Consider the following 9,108-nt stretch of genomic DNA (forward strand, 5'->3'; position numbering starts at 1 on the left):
GGGTCACCTGCACACCTCGTGCAAGGGAGTATAAAAGGTTGTCTGCCATGCTGCTTAGGCACTCTGGAGTTGTAGTAAAGAGACTAAGGTCACATCAGTTTTAGCTCACAGTACTCAAGTCTTGTGGAGTTCTTCCATACTTAACAATTGGCGACGAGTAACAGATTACGAACTTTCATGCAGTCATGGCTGCCGTTGGTATTTTAGAGAGATTTGTAGAGGGTGATGATTGGGAAGCCTTCGTTGAGCGACTCAACCAGTACTTCGTGGCCAACGAGCTGGATGGGGAAGATAAAGCGATCAAGCGCAGGGCGATTCTCCTCACCGTGTGTGGGTCCACAATATACGGCCTCATCAAGAATCTGCTAGCACTGGAGAAACCAGCAGAGAAGACATATACAGAGTTGTGTACGCTGGTTCGGAACCACCTCAAGCCGAAGGAGTGCGTCTTAATGGCCAGGTATCGCTTCTACACGCATCACAGCTCCGAGGGCCAGGACGTGGCGAGTTATGTCACCGACCTGAGACGCCTTGCGGGAACTTGCGAATTTGCTGGATTTTTTTTGGAAATGCTGCGGGACTTTTTTGTGCTTGGCATCGGCCACGAGGTCATTCTTCACAAGCTGCTGTCCGCCGAATCCCCAGACCTGAGCAAGGCCATCACTATAGCCCAGGCATTCATATCCACGAGCGATAATACCAGACAGATATCTTCCCAGCATTGAAGCTCACCGGCAAGCACTGTGCATAAAATAATGTCGCTAGCAGGCAGAACTGCATATGGCAGGGCCTACACGTCTGCAGCCACAAGACCTAAGGTGACTCAGAGTTCGCCATTGGGCGTGAATGCAAATCTATAAGCACCATGTTGGCGCTGCGGGGGTAATCATCGAGCCCATTAATGTTGATTCAAGCACTACGTGAGCAAAGGCTGCGAAATAATGGGGCACCTCCAGCGAATGTGCAAGAGTCTGCGACTCACCCCGTGGCAGAGTCAGCAGAGGATGATCGATCCAGCGTGGATCACGCAGAACAAACAAGAGAGGCAACTCAACCCGAGGAAGAAGTGTATGGGGTACACACCTTCACCACCAAGAGCCCTCCTTTCATGCTGAAAGTCAAATTGAACAGTATTCTGGTATCAATGGAGTTGGACACGGGGGCGAGTCAGTCAATTATGAGCCAGAAGGCTTTTGAGAAACTGTGGAGCAACAAGACACAAAGGGCCAAACTGAGCCCGATTCAGACAAAGCTGCGCAACTATACCAAAGAACTCATACCAGTCATTGGCAGTGAGGCAGTTAAGGTATCGTACGATGGAGCTGTGCATGATTTATCACTATGGATTGTACCAGGCGATGGCCCAACGCTATTCGGCAGAAGCTGGCTGGGAAAGATTCGATGGAACAAAGCACTATCTTCAGTGGATGATGCCTCGTGCTCCCAAGTGCTGAGCAAGTTTCCGTCGCTATTTGAACCAGGCATCGGCAACTTCACAGGCGCCAAGGTGCAGATCCATCTTGTCCCCGATGCAAGGCCCGTTCATCACAAGGCTCAAGCGGTTCCATATATGATGACGGAGAAAGTCGAGATCGAACTGGACAAACTTCTTCGAAAGGGAATCATATCGCCAGTCGAGTTCGACGAGTGGGCCAGTCCGATTGTTCCGGTGTTGAAAAGCGATGGCACAATCAGAATCTGCGGGGACTACAAGCTAATGATCAACCGAGTCTCGTTACAAGACCAGTACTCACTACCCAAGGCAGATGGCCTGTTCGCAACGTTAGCGGGGGGGAAGTCGTTCACCAAGTTGAACTTAACCTCTGCCGACATGACACAGGAGCTGGCTGAATCTTTGAAAAGATTGACGTGCATCAACACACAAAAGGACTGTTTATATACCACAGGTACCCTTTTGGGATTCGCTTGGCTGCTGCCACCTTCCAGAGGAACATGGAGAGTCTGCTGAAATTGGTTCCGCACACCGTTGTGTTTCAAGACGACATCCTGATCACCAGTCGTGACACCACCGAACACCTGCACAACCTGGTAGAGGTTCTAAGTCGACTAGACAGAGTGGGACTCAGGCTGAAATGCTCCAAGTGTGTTTTCCTGGCGCCAGAGGTCAAATTTTTTGGGAGAAAGATTGCGGCAGACGGCATCGGACCCACGGACTCAAAGACAGAGGCCATCAAAAATGCACAAGACCACAGAATGTGACGGAGCTGCGTTCGTTCCTGGGACTCCTCAACTATTTTGGAAACTTTCTAACAGGGTTAAGTACTTTGCTGGAACTATTGCACATGTTGCTACGTAAGGGTGATGACTGGATTTGGGGTAAATCGCAAGAGACAGTCTTTGAGAAGGCCAGAAACGTACTTTGTTCTAATAAGTTACTTGTACATACTGTATGACCCGTGTAAACGATTAATGCTAGCTTGTGATGCATCTTGGTACGGGGTCGGCTGTGTGTTACAGCAAACCAATGTATCGGGCAAACTTCAACCAGTTGCATATGCGTCTAGAAGTCTGTCTAAGGCTGAAAGAGCCTACAGTATGGTCGAGAAAGAGGCGTTAGCATGTGTATATGGGGTTAAGAAAATGCACCAATGTCTATTTGGACTTCTGTTTGAGCTTGAAACCGACCACAAACCACTCATTTTACTGTTTTCAGAAAGCAAAGGTATAAACACCAATGCTTCGTCCTGTATCCAAAGATGGGCATTAACATTGTCCGCCTATGACTATGTTATCTGCCACGGACCAGGCACGGAGAACTGTGCTGATGCCCTCAATCTGTTATCATTGCCCACTACCGGGGTGGAAATGCGGGGCACAGCCCGCAGACTTGCTTCTGGTCATGGATGCTTTTGAGAGCGAGAGGTCACCAGTCACTGCTCGCCAGATCAGGACCTGGACCAGCCAGGATCCTGTGCTATCACTTGTAAAAAGTTGTGTCCTCAATGAGAGCTGGTCGGCTGTTCCTGGGGAAATGCAAGATGAAATTAAACCGTTTCACCGACGCAAAGATGAAAAATGAAATGTCCATCCAGTCGGATTGTCTCTCATGGAGTAATCACGTGGTTTTGCCAAAAAAAGGCAGGGAAACGTTTATACGCAACCTACACAATACCCACCCAGGCATAGTTATGATGAAGGCTATAGCCAGGTCGCATGTTTGATGGCCCGGCATTGACTCAGACTTAGAGTCATGCGTACACCAGTGCAACACGTGCTCACAATTGAGCAATACACCAAGGGAGGCTCCATTGAGTCTGTGCTCATGGCCCTCCAAACCGTGGTCCAGGATCCAGGTAGATTTGCTGACTCCTTTCGAGGAAAGATGTTTTTAGTTGTAGTGGACACTTACTCTAAATGGATTGAATGCGTAATCATGTCATCCAGCACATCTACTGCCACCATTGAAAGTCTCCGGGCTATGTTCGCCACCTATGGCTTGCCTGACGTCCTTGTCAGTGACAATAGACCGTGTTTCAACTGCTCGGAATTCAACGAGTTTATGACTCGCAATGGCATCAAGCATGTCAGGTCTGCCCCGGTTAAGCCCGCATCCAACGGTCAAGCAGAACGGGCAGTCCAAATTATCAAGCAGAGCTTGAAACGCTTGACGGAAGGCTCCTTGCAGACCAGTTTATCTCGTGTTCTGCTCAGCTACCGGACGAGACCCCACTTGCTCACTGGGGTTCCCCTTACAGAATTGTTAATGAAGAGAGCAATCAAAACCAGGCTCTCTCTAGTCCACCCGGATCTAAATGATCATGTGGAAACCCGGCGTCATCGGCAAAACATGTACCACGATTGCGTGGCTGTATTGCGTGTCATTGATGTTAACGACCCTGTGTTTGTCCTTAATTATGGTTATGGTCCTAAATGGGTCGCTGGCACTGACTTGGCCAAGGAGGGGAATAGAGTATTTATAGTCAAACTATTGAATGGACAAACGTGCAGAAAGCATTTGGATAAGACCAAACTGTGGTTCACCGACAACCAGGAACAACCTGAAGAAGCCATCACCATCATCGATCCACCAACACACACCCAACCAGCCATCAACTTCGCTGTCAATCAAGAGGATGAACCCACCACTCCCAACAGTCCTGTCAGACCAGCCGCGCTGCAGTGTAGCAACGATCCGACCAACTCACCCATGCCAGAGTTTGAACTCAGACGATCAACCAGGGAGTGTAGGGCCCCGGAACGTCTCAACTTGTAAATAATTTGTATCAAAGACTTTGGGGGGGAGTGATGTTATGTATGTAAACGTTGTAACTGTGTAAGACTTGCCACCAGAGGGCGCAACTGATGGAGGCCCAAGGGTCACCTTTACACCTTGTGTAAGGGAAGGGAGTATAAAAGGTTGTCTGCCATCCTGCTTAAGCACTCTGGAGTTGTATTAAAGAGACTAAGGTCACATCAGTTTTAGCTCACAGTACTCAGTCTTGTGCCGTTCTTTCCTACTTAACAATATTCAATAGTCCAAATTTTTGCCATTGGGGGCAGGAACGCATCCTACAGTAGGTACTGCAGGAAATTCATGGCCAGAGTGAGCTCCTGGACTAGTTTCAATCGCCTGGATGGGTAGGAGAGGAATTTTCCCAGATTTTTTTTTCCCTAATTAGCCTGGGATTTTAGCTGGTTTTTGCCTCTCCAGGAGATCACATGGCTCCAGTTGGGGTGGAGTGTAGAATGCTTCGGTGCAAGGGGTGTCATAGTTGTGTGGGGCAGACTGGTTGGGCTGGGTGTTCTTTACCTTTCTGCCATTGTTCATTGTTCATAGGTTTATATGTAATTTTCAGGACTGCTGACCGAGGGCAGTGTGGCTCTTTGTTGGCCTTCACGGACACGATGGGCTGAAATGGCCTCCTTCTGCACTGTAAATTTCTATGTTTCTAAGAGTACTTCAGCCAGTCCCACTCCCCCGCCCTTTCCCTGTAGCCCTGCAATTTTTTTTCTTTCAGACACTTATCCAATTCCCTTTTGAAAGCCACAACTGAGTCTGCCTCTACCACCCTCTCAGGCAGTGCATTCCAGATCCGAACCACTCATTGTGTAAAAAGGTTTTCCCTCATGTCGCCTTTGGTTCTTTTGCCGATCATGTTAAATCTGTGATCTCTGGTTCTCAACCCTTCTGTCAATGGGAACAGTTTCTCTCTGTCTACTCTGTCCAGACCCCTCGTGATCATGGTTAAACAATTTTAGTTTAATCATTCTGTTTACTTGTTTCATAACATTTTATCACTGTCATCGTACAAATAAAAAATGCATTCGCATCAAGTTCCTTTGGCATTAGTGTAATGGAGGCATTCATTTGTTTAAAATCCAGGTGTTAACTCTGCAGTTCAAACAGCAGATTCAACATAAGAAGACATGGGGTGTTCACATGAGATTGCGGGCTGTCCAGATTCTAGGCTAACCTCTTCGATTCCTAGTGGCAAATGGCAGGCCATGCCAATGCCTCAAACACAGGCATGATGACAGCACACTCGAGGTCTTGTGTTTCACCTCGTGGACACCTGGAAACCCTCCCCGCCCCACAAGAGCTGTTGGGCTCCTGTTTGAAAACCGCTGTTCCACATGTAAACTGTCAGAAAGGCCTCAATTAATTTACAGTCTGTAATAATTTCTAAGAGGAAGAGCCACCTCAAGATACAGCGCTGAGCCGATCCAGGAGTGGGATGGCTTCGAGGAAGGCGACTGTGTGACGTCACCAAAGCCCAGGTCGCCGATTGGAGTGTGGGCAGGAACTTCGCGAGGCCCAGGTACAGCGGAGTGGGAAGAGATCGGGGCCCAGGAGCGACATGATTGGGGCCCAGAAGTGGTAAACATTCTGGCGCTGCTGTATCTGTAAAAGATGGTTGTGCACCATTTCTGTGCATAAGGCCCACTTTCCCCACCAACAAAATTTTTCAAACCAGCGCACAGACCCTAGAAGCACTGTAGGAAAAACCCTTACCTACAGTTTGAGAATCCGCGCTGGTCCACTGCTCTCCCCGGCCGAAGGGACTCCCTCTCCCTTATAAATAAACTTTTAGGTATTTTAAAAAGCAAATACTAACTATATGCATGTATAAAAATAAAAATAAATATAAACTTACCAATACTGATGCTCCTGCGATGATAAATGAATGTTGGCAAGAAAAGAAAAAATCTTTACCTCTTTCCAGCGATGTTTTCACTGCCCAAAATCATCCAAAAAGTGCAGGGAAACCTTCTAAAATCTACAAGTTTGAAAAGCAGCAGACAAATCAGAGTCTTCTTTTGCCATCCAGTGCAGCCTTCCCCCAATTCTCCTCGACATCAACTGCAGCCGCTGCTAGCCCAGGCCGAAGGTCCTCCACCCACACGGCTCACTGCTAGCCCAGGCCAAAGGTCCTCCACCCACACGGCTCACTGCTAGCCCAGGCCAAAGGTCCTCCACCCACATGGCTCACTGCTAGCCCAGGCCGAAGGTTCTCCACCCACACGGCCCGCTGCTAGCCCAGGCCGAAGGTCCTCCACCCACATGGCTCACTGCTAGCCCAGGCCGAAGGTCCTCCACCCACACGGCTCACTGCTAGCCCAGGCCGAAGGTCCTCCACCCACACGGCTCACTGCTAGCCCAGGCCGAAGGTCCTCCACCCACATGGCTCACTGCTAGCCCAGGCCGAAGGTCTGCACACAGAAGACAGTGCAAGACACTCCAGGCTCATAGGGAAGCAGCAGTGATTTCTAATAAAGATGGAACATTACATTATATATATAAAATAATCCTACCACAAATCTTTTATGTTTTAATGGAGTGTTGGAGTGCTTAGGTGACAATAAAAGACAATAATATATTTGTCGGAGTAAATTAGCATGTTCCAGTACGAAGTTGTTCATGGATCCAGACTGGGTGAGGGTCACTGATACATGCACCATGGTCCTTTGTTGCATGTATCAGTGACCCAGAACAAGGCAGGATCCATGAACACCTTAGTACTGAAACCTGCCTCTGTATCATTTAAACCAATAGGTTGCAAGGAGTGAGGCCATTTTATACGTTGAATCTGTTTCTCCTGTAATATTTATTAGTACAGCATTAAAAAATGAAGTGCAGGAGTCAGGTTAAAAGTCCAAAATAAAGATGTTTATTAGACATTTGTACAGCACAGTTGCAATTAGCGTAACATGACTTATCTTTAAACCTTCATAACTTTAAAAACTTTAATGAATACTGTGGTAAACTTTCAAAAGAACAAACAACCAAGCCAACCAAAAAACAAACAAGCCATCTCTCCTCCTCCTTAGCGCTGTGCGCCACTCCTGCCCCAATAGATGCCGCTACCCCTGCGCGTGCCCGTAGTTGCAGACTTCTGCTTCCTTGCCCCCCCCCCCGTACCCCCAGGTGTAATCTGTTTCTTTTCCGATGTGGCGTTTCTTGTTGCTGGGTTACAACAGGGGCAGAGCCAAGATGTGTCATTGTGGAAAGTCTGGGTTTCTCTTCGTAGTCACCTCAGGATCAACCCTTGATTTTGGTGCTGGGTAGAAAGCGCTCCTCGCATCAATGACAGCCTGGGTGAGCCCCCCTATTGGCGCTATTGTTATGTAAGTAAACCTGTAATTACCATGTCTAACCACCAGAGGGCTTATCCCCTGGAGTCCCAAGGGATCCCACAATCCCTTGGGAGCACCTGTATATAAGGAGGCCTCACAGGCTAGAGAGGCGCTCTGAGATCTGTAATAAAGGACTGCGGTCACACCTTACTTTGAGCTTGCAGTATCTAGTCTGACTCTTTATCTAAGACATATCTCGTCCATCTGTCCTGAAAGTCTTTCCACCTGTAATGACAGCCCCCCAACTCTGCCCTCACCCCACCAAAGGTTTCCAGGAGCAATCGCGATTGCTGGATGTTCTCCCTGCTCATCCCCACAAGATGTCCTATGTTCTCAGATTCCAGTGTTTCTGCATCAAGTCTATAGTCCACCTTCCTTTAACGTCTCGCAGGTGTGGCTTCCTGTGACACAACTTGTACCCGCAGCCTCAGACGTCACACCTAGAAAAGTCCCGTCGCCTGATTCACTCATGAAAGGGCTTGGAATGCTCAAGGGGTTCAGCACCTCCAAATCCAGGGTAACCATCTCGTCATCGACAACTTCTTGTTGCCCAACATTCTCCTGATTTGGAATATCTGGAATGGCAGTTTCCTGAACATTCTCCCCTTCAACTTCAGGTGCACCTTCTGTCTCCTCCTGATGTTCAACATCTGTGAAACAAAAGATAATGCTTGGTTAGCAGCATTGAGGAAGGAGAAGCGTAGGCAGCACATGCAGTATGTATCATTTAGCCAACCCAGACTGTGCCATTTGCAGGGCTTACCCTCTATTGGAAAACTGGGACCAGCTTCCGTGTTGATGGTTGGTCTTCTCCTGTGACATTTAATCGTAGACGCTATCCTCTGCTCCATGGCTGTTAGTTGCAGCCTACTTGGCGGACCTCCTCCAGTTTGTGACTGTTCTCAGTTGATCTGTGACACCATCTTCTGCAAAGATGAAAATGGGACTTTTTAAGAGAGTCTTCTGAACGCACACGCACACGCACACGGATCACATTTACAGATGTTATTGCAGTGCATAAATATACATATATTTAAAAGCCCAAATAACTAAGTATTACTTACAGTCACTGCTTGACCGAGGTCCTGCCACTTCTTTTTCAGCTGTGCACCGGTTCTCGGGGTGATGGACATTCCATTAAACTCGACCGCGACCTGGTCCCAAACTTTTGCGAGTACAGAGGGTCTGTGTTTCTTTTGACCGAAGCTCTGCTTGTTTTCAAGAAGTTCTCAATTAAGTCTACCAGAGGCTCAATTTCTTCTGCGATAATTCTCTCCGCCCTTACAGCTTCCCCTTCTCCGTCTTCATCCCTGGCCCTTTCGCCTTCTCTGCGCCCTTCCATTGCAGCCATCTCATGAATGAAGCTGTATTTCCTACCTGCAAATCCACCTCTGCCACCAATGGATTCTCAATGGTGATCCACACAGTCCCCACACGTGCTGTTTTTTTTATACTTTGTACTGCGCATGTGCAGATTTTATTTAAAAATTATTTGTGCGCATGCGCAAATGC

General features: G+C 48.0%; 1 long non-coding RNA gene across 1 annotated transcript; it reads right to left on the reverse strand.

Annotated features, from left to right (window-relative positions):
* Positions 1 to 8,161: 8,161 nt before the first annotated feature.
* LOC139277090 (uncharacterized) lies at positions 8,162 to 8,744 on the reverse strand. Its single transcript, XR_011596035.1, has 3 exons — positions 8,661 to 8,744; positions 8,360 to 8,522; positions 8,162 to 8,246 (listed from the first exon to the last, which is right to left on the reverse strand). It is a non-coding gene; the product is annotated as an uncharacterized lncRNA (long non-coding RNA).
* Positions 8,745 to 9,108: the final 364 nt, after the last annotated feature.

Source organism: Pristiophorus japonicus, chromosome 12 (assembly GCF_044704955.1).
Source record: "Pristiophorus japonicus isolate sPriJap1 chromosome 12, sPriJap1.hap1, whole genome shotgun sequence".
Taxonomy (NCBI): Eukaryota; Metazoa; Chordata; class Chondrichthyes; family Pristiophoridae; genus Pristiophorus; species Pristiophorus japonicus.